We start from the raw sequence: 13,083 nt of genomic DNA on the forward strand, positions 1-13,083 counted from the left end.
TTCACTCATTAAAATGTTAGAAATGATGTTATCTTTATTAAAATGTCCTTTCTTTGACTGGATAGTGAGTTAAGACATGTGCATACTTTTGATAACTATAATCAAAAAAATATTTTCAAAAGCAAACAAGTAATACATTACTCAGTGTTTAACAGAAATAGATTTTTGGGCTTCTTCCTGTCCTAAAGAATCAAATTCTCCAAGAAAGGGGGTCTAGGAAATTGAATTCTAATAAGCACCTAAGGTTAATGTTACCATCACAAATGTTTGGCAATGAGAACGTTAGTTAACTAATTGGCACTTAAATTTTGTAATTCAATTCATTGGAGAACCTATTCAAAGATACTGTAAGATTTCTGAGGCTTGGGGAGAATGTATCATATCATTTCCCTTCTCTCTCATAAATAAGCCAAAAGGTAGTTGAGTGATGTTCAAATGCTAGATGGCACTGCTTTCTTCAGCCGAGACTGTCCATTTGTGGGGTAAGCGTGATGATGCGATGAAGGATTTCTGTTTCTTTTCATCTCCCAACTAACAGGAAGCAGCCATTAGCTGAGTGGCCTAGAGCTCATTTAAGCTCTATTTTAATGACAGAAATGTAGATTGATGCCTGGAAGACAAGTACAGTCTGCCATATATTATCGGGCATGATCTCTTTTGGTAAAATATTTCATATTTTTATTGAAATGTATGATTTACGTAGGGCCTTCTTGTTTAAATTCTCCAATATTAATTCTTAATGAACATATATCCATTGGAGTGTACATTTTTGGAGTCATGTTGTAAAATAAAGCATTCAGCTGGTTTCATGACCTATTTCCTTGTGGAGGTCTTGTAGGAAAAATACTCCAAAAAGCAAATCAAAATCAAAATGAGATAGCACCTTCCACCCATTGGAACGACTACTATCAAAAAGGCAGAAAATAACAAGTGTTGGCAAAGATGTGGAGAAACTGGAACCCTTGTGCACTGTTGGTAAAATGTAAAACGGCGTAGCCACTATAGAAAACAGTATGGCAATTCCTTAAAAATTTAAAAATAGAAATAGAATAGAATTACCATATGACCCAGTAATTCCACCTCAGGACATACACTTAAAAGAACTGAAACCAAGACGTTAAAAAGACATTTGTATACCAGTGTTCATAATGGCACAGTAGCCAAAAGGTGGAAAGAACACAAGTGTCCATCAACAAATGAACAGATAAATAAAATGTAGTATATATATACAATGGGATATTATTCAGCCTTAAAAGGGAAGGAAATTCTGACACATAACACAACATGTACAAAATTGAAGACATTATACTAAATGAAATAAGCCAGTCATCAAAAGACAAATAATGTATGATTCCACTTGTAGTCAAAGCCGTAGAGACAGAAAGTAGGATGTGGTTTCTTGGGGCTTGGGGAGAGGGAGATGGGTAGTTGTTTAATGTGTACAGAATTTCAGTTTTGCAAGATGAAAAGAGTTCTGGAGATTGGTTGTTCAACAGTCTCAATGTAGTTAACACTAATGTGCACAATGAACTCTGCACTTAAAAACAATTAAGATGGTAAATTTTATATGTATTTTACCACAATTAAAAATTTTAAAACTCTGCAGTGAACACTGGTACATTCATACATGTATTATTTTATTTTTATTACAAATTATATAAAAATATTATATAAAAATAATGCCATTTGCGGCAATATGGATGGGCCTAGAGATTATCATACTAAGTGAATTAAGTTAGACAAGGACAAATACTATATGGTATCACTTATATGTGGAATCTAAAATATGATAAAAATGAACTTATTTACAAAACAAACAGACTCACAGACACAGAAAGCAAACTTACGGTTACCAAAGGGGAAAGGAAGGTGACAAAGTAGGAGTTAGGGATTATACAGACTACAAACTACTACACATAAAATAGGTATATAACAAGGTCCTACTGTGTAGTACAAGGAACTATATTCAATCTTGGAATAAACTATGATGAAAAAGAATACATGTCTGTATAACTGAATCACTTTGCCGTACACCAGAAACTAACACAACATTGTAAATACACTATATACTTCAATTAAAACTGAAAAAAAGAAAATCATTTGTACATCTTTGCCAAAAGCGCATTAGCAATGGAAGAAATGCCACATTTAAAAAGTAAAAGCTGATAAAGCAACAACAAACTATTTGATGGAAGCACTTTTTAAAACCTGTATGATCATTGTCATTCCAAGGAATCTCAAATGGCCTAATAAAGTTCTCAGATGTTAAAAAAATATATATATATAAAAACCTGTTATGTATCAAGTCTTAGGTAAGATGCTAGGGAAAAGCTGTTGAGCAAAAGTAGATATAATTCTGTTTTCTAGGAACGTCCAGTGTACTGGTTAAAATTATCTATTGTCAACAAAAGCTCTATAAAGCAGCTTCCCACGTGTTATCTTAGTTCTTATAAAAATCTTATTAGGTACACGTTGGGTTTAACTTTTAGCCAATAATGAAAATAAGAAACTGGGAATTTAATAATACTTAGAACTTGACATTTCGGTAATAAAAAGTAGTTTTAATATGAAACTTGTTATTTTACTGCTTTTTAAACATCGTTATTTTGGTATTTACATGCCCAAAACAACCATTTTTCAGTGTAATACAATGATTTTTGTAAACATACAGAGATCTACAACCATCACAATTCAGTTTTAGAACATTTACATCATCCAGTAAAGGTCTCATATTTTAGACCATTTAGACTATTGATGGTCTAGCCAAATGCAGAACAGTTACTGAGATGTAAGAGTCAGTATGTGTGACATCTAAAGGCAGGTTTGGTGATTATGCCTCTGGTATGTACAGAGATGTCAGAGTTCTGAAGAATAAATCCCTTTTCAGAGAGGGCAGAAATAAATGAACCATGCCATGGTACAGGTACAAAGAGGAAGAGATCACTGGTGCATTTATCTGAATAATTAAAATATAATTAAAATTCAAGATGACTTCAATTGAAATACTTCTTTATGAGGCTCTATAGGGCTAGTTCTTATTCTTCTATCCAATCAGATGATGAAATAGTATGTACACCTGTTCACAGTTCCCTGTTTAGGCAAAGGCATTCAGCTCATCACCACAGAAACCCACTTGGGACAGCCTGTCAGCTCCTTAACCTCATAAAAGAGTAATATTGTTTAGTAAAATTTACTTTTATTACCATAATAGTGTATTTTAGTATATTTACAATCCTAAGTCCTAGTTCCTTATTATCAAAAAAAAGGACTTAATTACACATCACTCACATTTCCATGAAGACTAACAAATGCACAGAACCTTAACATAGTTTTTGAAATACAAAATAACATCTTATTTCTCTTCACTGCTTAAAAAAAAACCTTTAATAAAATGTCAAGCAAGCTTTTTTTGTACCACCCCTACTTAAAAGCAAAAAATAAAGCATAAAGCAAGAAAGGCAATGTTCAAATACACTGAGATAAGATGGTTCATGGGTTTTGCTTTCATGATTTAAGATAGAACTTCAATAATCTACAATTTTAGGTATTACTTAATTACACCTAACTACATATCTATGAGGACTGGAGAAAATAACAGGTCTGTAAACCGTTACCATAGTTTTGATGATAAAAGATACTTTATTAGTAAGAAATTCCGTTCCCTGGTTAAAACACAAACACACACACACACACACACACACACACACACACACACACACACACACACACACACACTTTAAGAACATTTCAAACCACCTTTTTTTTGGCGTCAACCTTTCTTATAAGCAAAGCACCCAACATACCACAGCAAGGGCAAAGCTTTAATAGGCTGAGATACGATGAGTCATAGGATTTACTTTGATGATTTGGAATAAGATGGAACTCAAATAATCTACAGGAGAAGACACTTACTATAGGACTCAATACTATCACTTTTGGAACAACAATTTTATATTCCTGGAAATAGAAGTAATTTTCTAACATCGGTTTTCCCTCAAGAGTTTGTACAGGACTGTTTCTCATTTAACTATAAATAAATCTTTGAAGTATTCATTGTGTTCTTTCAACCGCTTATAGGTCTGACAGTGACAGAACAAGAACTCACAGGAGACATTACATTTTTGCATGGTTAATGTTTTTTATTTAGGAGATCATTGTTTTCATAGAAAATGATTTATGCCCTATGTTTTCTAAAGCAGGAAATTCATTCAAATCACACAGAGTCAGAAATACTGAATTCAAGAATCCTGAACTTTAATATCAAAAGGAGTGTACAGGTCACATGTCATGCGTGCTGAGTTTCCTTACCCTACGCAAAAACCGTGGAAATACCCTTCAGTGAAACAGGAAGAGTAAGAGGAATCATTTCACAGAGAAAGCTATATCAAGGAATCAGTAGGGGAAAAAATGACTAAATTTAATTTGGCCACCACATTTTCTAAAAAGAAAAAAGAGAAAGAAAACAGGTACATTAGAAATCCTGTATGAGGCACACGTGTTTTCCCCAAATGAGAATTTTTGTTGAGGAGGGTATAGCTCAAGTGGTAGGGCACACGCTTAGCATCCATGAGGTCCTCGGTTCAATCCCCAGTACCTTCACTGAAAAACCAAATAAATAAATAAACCTAATTACCTCCCCTCTGCAAAAGCAAATTTACTTAAAAAAACAAAACGATTTTTGACTGAAGTACTCAGCTTGGCAGAATCTATTGTCTGAAGGGCCAGGCCCCACCCAGGTCCCATGCCCAAGCTCAGCAGCTGTCCTTTGTCTTTCCTAAGCCAATGAAACCATGCTTGCTTACTCTATAAAAGCTCATCTTTTGACCTGAAAAGTGTTTGTAAGAAGAAGCAGCAGCCTTCTCTGCCTCAAAATAAATTGACATTGTTGCCTATCTAATCTCTGTCGAGTTCGGGAGTTTTCTGTCTTGGAGCCCACTGTCTTGATTCCGACCTGGCTCTCCGTGCAGACTCCGATGGCTTTACTCATCCCTATGTGCACTGGGGAACTGCGCCCTGAGGCAGATGCTCTTGAAGCTTATCTCACAGGCTGGCTGATCCTCTAACCAGGCTTTGAGTCTTTTCTGACCCTCAGTTCCCTCTGCCGGCGTCCCTCTTGCCTCCTATCCCACCTGTGGAACAGGAGGACCGACACTCTGCGGCCTGCTTGCTGGGCCTACAGTGTCTCTACCGGTGCTTCTCCAGCTGTGACAGTCCTCCTGCTGAATTTCATTTCCCTGAGGTTTCTTTCTCTAGTATTGTCTTCCTTCTTATCCCGCTCCCAGTTCCTGAGCACCCAGAGCTCATTGATCCAATCTCTGAAAGCCATGATATTTTGAACCAATCTCCACAGGAAGGAAAACTGTGTTTTTTTCTATTGCTAGATTCACACTGGAGTGTCTAGGAGATTCTATCTTTAAATAAGACATAACTGAATACTTTATTGTGATCAAGAGAGGGCATGAAAATCCAGCCTAATTCAAAGTTAAGAGAATAACAGAATTTCTGAAATTTAGTTCCAAGTACGATGTTTACAGCACAGGCCTGCTTTATATTTTTTTATTCTACCTCTAGTCACTTTGTCTTTCCTGGGTGGTTTGTGATTATGCATGAATAAAAAAAAAGTGTGGAGAAAAGCTAAAAGACATATGCCATGCAGATAGAAATGAAAAAATATTTTTGTAATGAATATATTATCTTAACGTAATAAAGAAAAGCCAAACATTGTCTTGAGGTGAAATGATTCATCCATGACTACTGTTGTTAACAGCTTAATTAAATTTCATTTATTTAACTAATTTGGATGTGTTGATAAATGAGAATAATTATAAAGATAGCCCCACAACAAAATTCTTCAGAAATGGTGATTCCTTTACACTGATACAGCTTTTGTGCCAAGTTCTTTATGTGGGTTTGAGTTAATGGCAGCACTGACTATCCTAGGATTGTTAAATGAGGCATTAATATTGAAGAGAAGCATTAGTATAAAGATAAAGATACAAACTGTTTCTTACCCAACTTCACTGCAAAAAGCACATGCATTGTTGTATGTGTTGCCATCTGGTCCACAGACAGGAAAGTATTCATTCATGCAAGTCATCGCTGTATCTTCAAACTTGTCACAGACAGGCTGTAAAGTCAGAGACATTTTAAGATAGATAATAATAATAACAATATGAATAGCATCTGCCACACATGGTGAACATACTGATGTACAAAACTTAGTCCTTTCTTGATTTAATATTTGACTCTTCAATTTGAGTTCTAATTTAAATATTGTAATTTTAATATCAGAATACCTCTTGGCACATATAAAGGGCTCTGTGAATACTTTGAGTGAATAAATGAAAGTAGCTAGACCACAAGTTCTATTCATATCTCTTTATTTTCTTTTCCACTAATCTATTCTGAGCTACTATCGCCTCTTGCAGGACAATTACAGTATCTAAGTGGTCTGAATACAGCCACTTTTAATTGCTCCCACAAGTTTGTATTGAATCCCTGCATCTTTGCTAAAAACACTGCCCATTTTTTCCTAGGATCAACATGCAAAGCCTTGACTTCCTATGAAACTAAATATCCATGGCTCTCATCTTGCCCCTTATTTTCCCAGCACGTATGTAACACATCACTTCCCATTACACATTTCCTCCAACAACCCAGCTCTAGCCCAATCTTGCTATCTCCTGCCTCTGATCAAAAATATGGCATCGTGCTGTTGGAGAAAATAGCATATACAATCATATATTCTGATGCTATAAAAATTCCAAGTTTTCATTGTTAATCATCTGAATGACAGTTTACAGGATGTATTTCCAAACTTGTTGACATTCCAAAGAATACCTGTGCAACCAGAGCATAGATTAATAATGATTCATTTTTTGACAAGTAATCATCTAAAATAGGATAAAGAATATTATTCTTTGTAAAAAAAATATGATATATGTATTTGTGGTAATGTCTCTCTGTCACCTGAACTAGATATTAATATGCAAGAAAAATTCAAAAATTACATCTCAATCAATATACATTCATTTATGTCTGCTGTGAATCTGACTACATTTCACACACTCTTAAGTAGTAGTTTATATAACTCTAACAACAACTCTGTCAAAAGCAGGTAATCTCCTCACTTTGTAGATGAGAACATAGAAATATAGTAAGAGCATGAACTTACACGAAGGCATTCAGTATATTCAAGGAGTAGAACCTGTAATCAAATTCCTTATATATAAGCCCAATATACTTTAAAAGCGCTCCCTGCATCATCCATTGATGAGCATGAGCAGCAGCAAGAAAAATTATCATCAGGATCATCAGTAAGGTCCCTATTCATAGTTGGCCCAATATTTGACAACTGCTGAATGAGTCAAAGTTTTCCACTGACTAAGAAAAATTACTCACCAGGGAAAACAGAAAATGACAAAATGAAGAAAGAAACAGACCTTATCATTTGAAAGAAAGCCATTTTGTCTTCTAGTGAACTGGCAATGAGGCTCTGGGAAAGGAAATGAGTAGAGAGTAGTTTGAAAAGACACAAATCCTTGTGCTGGTTGATCAGTGGACAGTGAAGGAGAGGCGCCAGGGCTACTTCCATGAAGGATCCTTACCTCAAAGGAGTATCTCTGCTAATTTAACCATCTCTACACTTTCAGTTAGAAGAGTCCCTCCCTTTGGTTCAGTCTCCATGAACACTTCAGGAAGAATAAAAATATTCTATTTTTATTACTATTCTATTGCTATTTCTATTATTATTATTATTAAATATAAAGCTGTAGATTTTTTTGTAGATGCTGTTTATCAGGTTGAGAAAATTCTCTTTTATTTTTAGTTTGCCGGGGTTTTTTTAAAAATCAAGAATAGATTTTGGATTTTGTCAAATTTCTTTATTTTCTGAGATGATCATACTGTTTTTTTTTGTTTGATGTTTGTTACTATGTCAAATTACTTTGATTTTAAAATGTTAAATACAATTTGCATTTGGTAATAAATTTCACAGTGTTGTTTTATATATTTTTAGTTTCATTTTTTTTATTTTGTTTGAATTTCTGTAATCAATGATCATGAAGAATATTTTGTATGTAGTTTTCTTTTCTTATAATGTCTGTATGGTTAGATGTCAGTTTAACTGACTTCAGAGAAAGATGTGGAAAGTGTTTCTTCCACTTCAGTATTCTGCAGGATTTTGTTTTGAATTGATAGTATTTCTTTATTATCAGTTAGGAAAATTTTTCTAATAACATTTTCTAGGTAACTCTAAGTATTTTCCTTAGAAGTTCCTTACCTGAAATTTCAATTTATTTAATAGGTATAGGACTCTTCAGTTTGTGTATTTCTTGTGAGTGACCTTTGGTATTGCATGTTGTTCAAGAAATTTGTGCATTTCTTTTTCATTTTTTTACCTTTTCTTTACCAAGTTTATTGAAATACAGTTGACATATGACATTTTAAGTTTAAGGTGTACAGTTTGATGACTTGATACATTTATATATTGTAAAATTGACTATCACAATAGGGTTAGTCAACACCTTCATCACTTCATATAATTACCATCTCATTTTTGTGCTAAGAACATTTAAGATCTAGTCTCTTAACAACTTTCAAGTATATAATACAGTATTGTTAACTACAGTCACCATGCTATACATTAGATCTTCAGAACTGATTCACCTTATAACTCGAAGTGTGTATCCTTTGACATCTCTTTAATTTGCTAACCCTCCCAACCCCTGGTAACCACCATTCTACTCTCTTGTTTCTGTGAGTCCAACTTTTTTTAGAATCTACACATGATTGATGTCAAACAGTATTTATTTTTCTGTGTCTGACTTATTTCACTTAGCATAATGCCCTCAAGGTTCATCCACATTGTATTAAATAGCAAAGAACAGGATTTCCTTTTTTATAGCTGAATAATATTTGTAGATAGATAAACTACATCTTCTCTAGCCATTCATCCACTGATGAACACTTAGGTTGTTTCCAAATCTTGGATATTGTGATATCTCATTGTAGTGTTGATTTATATTTCTCTGATGATTATTTATGTTGAGCACCTTTTCATGTACCTGTTGGTCATTTGTATGTCTTTGGAAAGATGCCTATTCAGTTAATTAGGTTGTTTGGGATTTTGTTGTTATTGAGTTGTATGGATTCTTATATATATTTTGGATATTAATCCCTCATCAAATAAATGGTTTGCAAATATTTCCTCCCATTACATAGGCTGCATTTTCATATTGTGGATTTTCATTTTGTGTTCACATGGTCCCCCCAGAACCTGGGTTCTCTGGTGGTGTTTGGGAGCCTGAGTTCACAGAGGTCCCCCAGAACCACGGGGACTGGCCACGGCTTGGATGTGCCAGGAGCTTCGGTTTGCTGGAACCCACGGGGAGCTGCCCGGTGTAGTGGGGAGCTGGATAGTGCTGAGGTGAGGCAGGAAGTGGTTCACAGGAATCCTGTAGCGGTCTGGTGCCATGGGACATGCACAGGGTGGGCCCGAAACCTAAGGGTCACTGGAGCTGCCTGTGGCTTTGGGCCTGAGTTCACGGGAGCCCACTAGGAGCCTGAAGTCACAGAAGTTACCCGGAGCCCCGGAGGCCACTGGTGGCCGCTGGCGCCAGAGCGGGCCAGGAGCCTCAGTTCACACCGGTCCTCTGTGAGCCGATGAAGCTGCCTGGACCGCGGGAGCTGCCTGGGGCCATTGCAGGCGGCGGGGTGAACCAGGGACCTGAACCAGGGGGAGCTTACCAGAGGCCTGGACGCCACTCTGCGGTCGGGAGCCAGTGATCACCGGGATGAGTCACGGGCCTTGGGTTCATGGGCGCTGACCAGCTCCGGGCGCTAGAGTTGCCAGGTGCCTGGAGCAACCGGGCCGCGTTCCCAGGAGCCTTTGGGAGGCGCAGCCGCAAACGCCGCCTGCAGCCGTGGGCGGGGCCTGGGGCGGTTGGAGGAGGCTGGCGTCCAGGTGAGCCTGTTTATGTATTCAGCACAGCCCGCCGGGCGCTTGGCGCCGAGGGCCTGTGGAGAAGGCAGGTAAGAGGGTAAAGGGCCGGGGGGGGGGGGGGGGGGCTGGGGTAGGGAGACAGTTGGGTGAGCCGGTTTCTTGATTAACGGAATCCCACTGGGAAATGGGTACCCAGGATGCGCCTTCGGGGCTGGTGGAGCTGCCTGCGGTCCTGGAGCAGACCGGCGCTGGGGTGAGGAGTGGAGCAGGGGGACACCTAGGGCTGCAGGAGTCGGCCAGGTGCTGGGGCGGGCCAGGTGCTGGGGCGGGCCAGCCCTGGGGTCCGCAGTGAAGTCGGGTACAAACTTGACTCGGCTTCTCCCGTGGACTGCCTATATTGGGAGAGGAGTAATGGGCCTAGTATGAATCTAACTTTCCTACACTGCTCAGTGTGCGTCGTTGCTTCGCACTGTGCTTCACCCAGGTGTTGGCAATCCCTCACCTGGAATGCTAAACTCCTGTGAAAGTATTGTTCGTGCGTAGTTCGTTATTCAAATTGATGTTTCTTGGCTGGAGGTGTTGGGTGGGTGGAGGGAAGCAGAAGTTTCTACGCCGTCGTTTTGATGAAATACTGTGCGCCGAATCCTCTATCAGGGCTATGCCTCACTGTTACTGGGAAAATGTCAGTTAAATTCTCTATTCCCAGCATTTCTGCGTTGATTCCTTGCTGTTCTTGAGGGATTAATGAGGTCAAGAATAATAGGCCTTCCAAATGTGTCAGATAAGGATGCAGAATCGGAGGTGGGGGGCGGAAGTTAATCTGCTGAAGGTGGGACTCTTTAAAGACAATTCTTGGATCTCCCGTCATTTGTCCACTAGGGGATGACCGAGTATTAGTGATAGAGTTGGCTGTCCTCAAGTATTTCTATTTTATTGCCTCATTCTAATTAGCAGTCAGTGGACATGAAATGGCATCTCTATCATTAATGAACAAATTTACTTTTTCCTTTTTTGTTATTTTTCAATTTCTCTGGTGAACAGTTTTACTGGACCATGTGTTAATCCTTTGAGTTACCAGAAGATGTCGAAAATAGTGAAATTAATCACTGGAATGTATTTTTTGTCAACTTTGTGATCCCTGAATTTGTAATTTTTTATAATTCCTGACTCTAATGACCTTTTTCATCCCAGGATGTTTCTATCTTCCTCATTACTTAGATCATTAGCTTTTTTTGAGTTGAAAAGACTACTGCATTTAGAGGGTAGAGATGAGGCTACTCTTTCAATTTCTGTAATGAAGCAATTTGCCTGACTCATCTTGCATTTCCAGACTTTATTTTCTTAGTTTGTAAATCAGAATAACTAGACTGAATGATCTTTCTCAGCTCAGTTAAACCCTGATGATTTGATGTTGGTTACAAACTGTGTCATACAGTATCAGGAGTAAATTCTTTTTTTTTTTTTTTTTTTTTTTTTTTTTGCTACTGAGTTGTAGGAGTCCCTATACATATATTGGATATTAACCCCTTATCAGATATATGATTTGCAAATATTTTCTCCCATTCCATAGGCTGCCTTTTTATTTTTTGATGGTTTCCTCTGCTGTGCAGAAGCTTTGTAGTTTGATGTAGTCCCACTTATTTCTGCTTTTGTTGCCTTTGCTTTTGAGGTCAGATCCAAAAATGTAAGACCAACATCAAGGATCTTAAATCTGTGTTTTCTTCTAGGATTTTTATGGCTTCAGATCTTTTATGTGACTCGTTAATCCATTTTGAGTTCATTCTTGGGTAAAGTATAAGATAGGTGTTCAATTCCATTCTTTTATATAAAGCTGTCCAGTTTTCCTGACCCTATTTTTTAAAGGGAGACTGTTCATTCCTCATTGTATATTCTTAGCTCCTTTGTCTAAATTAATTGACCATATATGCATGGGTTTATTTCTGGCCTCTCTATTCTTTTTCATTAGTCTATGTGTCTGTTTTATTCCCATATCATACTGTTTTGATTACTATAGCTTTGCAATACATTTTGAAATCCAGAAGTGTGATGCTTCCAGTTTTGTTCTTCCTCAAGATTGCTTTGGCTATTTGGGGTTTTTTTGTGGTAGCATATTAATTTTAGGATATTTGTTCTATTTCTGTGAAAGATGCCATTGGGATTTTGATAGGAATTGGATTGAATATGTGGAATATTTATTGCTTTGGGAGTATGGACATTTTAACAATATTAATCTTTCCAGTCCATAAACACAAAATATCTTTCCATTTCTTTGTGTCTTCAACTTTTTCATCAATGTCTTACTGACTTTTGTTTGTTTGTTTTTTGGTGGGGGAGGCAATTTGTTTGTTTGCTTGTTTACTTAATGGAGGTACTGGGGATTGAACTCAGGACCTTGTGCATGCTAAGCATGCACTCTACCACTGAGCTGTAACCTTCCCCAATGTCTTATTGTTTTTAATGTAGAAATGTTTCACCTCCTTGGGTAAATTTATTCCTAGATATTACTTTTGATGTAATTGTAAATGGGATTGTTTTCTTAATTTCTCTTTCTGATAGTTTGTTAGTATATAGAAATGCAACTGATTTTTGCATATTCATAGTGTATCCTGCAACTTTACTGAATTCATTTATTAGATATAACAGTTTTGGTGGAGTCTTTAAGTTTTTCTATATATAAAAAATGCCATCTGCAAATAGAAATAGTTTTACTTCTAATTTGGATGATTTTTATTTCTTTTTCTTGCCTAATTGCTCTGCCTAGAACTTCCAGTATTATATTGAGTTCAAGTGGTGAAAATGGGCTACTTTGTCTACTTATGAACCTTAGAGAAAAAACTTACGGCTTTCAATATTGAGTATGATGTTAGCTGTGGGCTTGTCATATATGGCCTTTGTTATGTTGACATAAGTAATAAAGTACTTCAGTACTCAGTTTGTTGTGAGTTTTAATCAGGAACGGATGTTGAATTTTGTCATATGCTTTTTCTGTGTCTATTGAGATGGCTGTCTAATTTTTCATCTCCTCAGTTTGGATTTGTCTGGTGTTTTTCCCATTACATAGGGTTTTAAGTTTTTGTGAGGCTAGAACACTATCTTTCTGTCTCTCTATTAATATATATATATATATATATAAACTTGAA

At 36.9% G+C, this 13,083-nt stretch overlaps 1 protein-coding gene across 2 annotated transcripts in view; it reads right to left on the reverse strand.

Moving 5' to 3' along the window:
• LOC102512215 (sperm-associated acrosin inhibitor) overlaps positions 1-13,083 on the reverse strand; it is a 269,442-nt gene that overhangs the window by 153,027 nt on the left and 103,332 nt on the right. The window contains exons 11-12 of one of the 2 annotated variants that reach the window (XR_004318793.1): positions 6,012-6,127; positions 4,131-4,599 (exon numbers count right to left, since the gene is read on the reverse strand). The gene's annotated coding sequence lies outside the window, so the exon portion shown is untranslated. Of the gene's footprint in view, positions 1-4,130; positions 4,600-6,011; positions 6,128-13,083 lie in introns of those variants that run through there. The other variant, XR_004318792.1, reaches the window with a different exon arrangement.

This window comes from Camelus ferus, chromosome 3 (assembly GCF_009834535.1).
Source record: "Camelus ferus isolate YT-003-E chromosome 3, BCGSAC_Cfer_1.0, whole genome shotgun sequence".
In the NCBI taxonomy this organism is placed as follows: Eukaryota; Metazoa; Chordata; class Mammalia; order Artiodactyla; family Camelidae; genus Camelus; species Camelus ferus.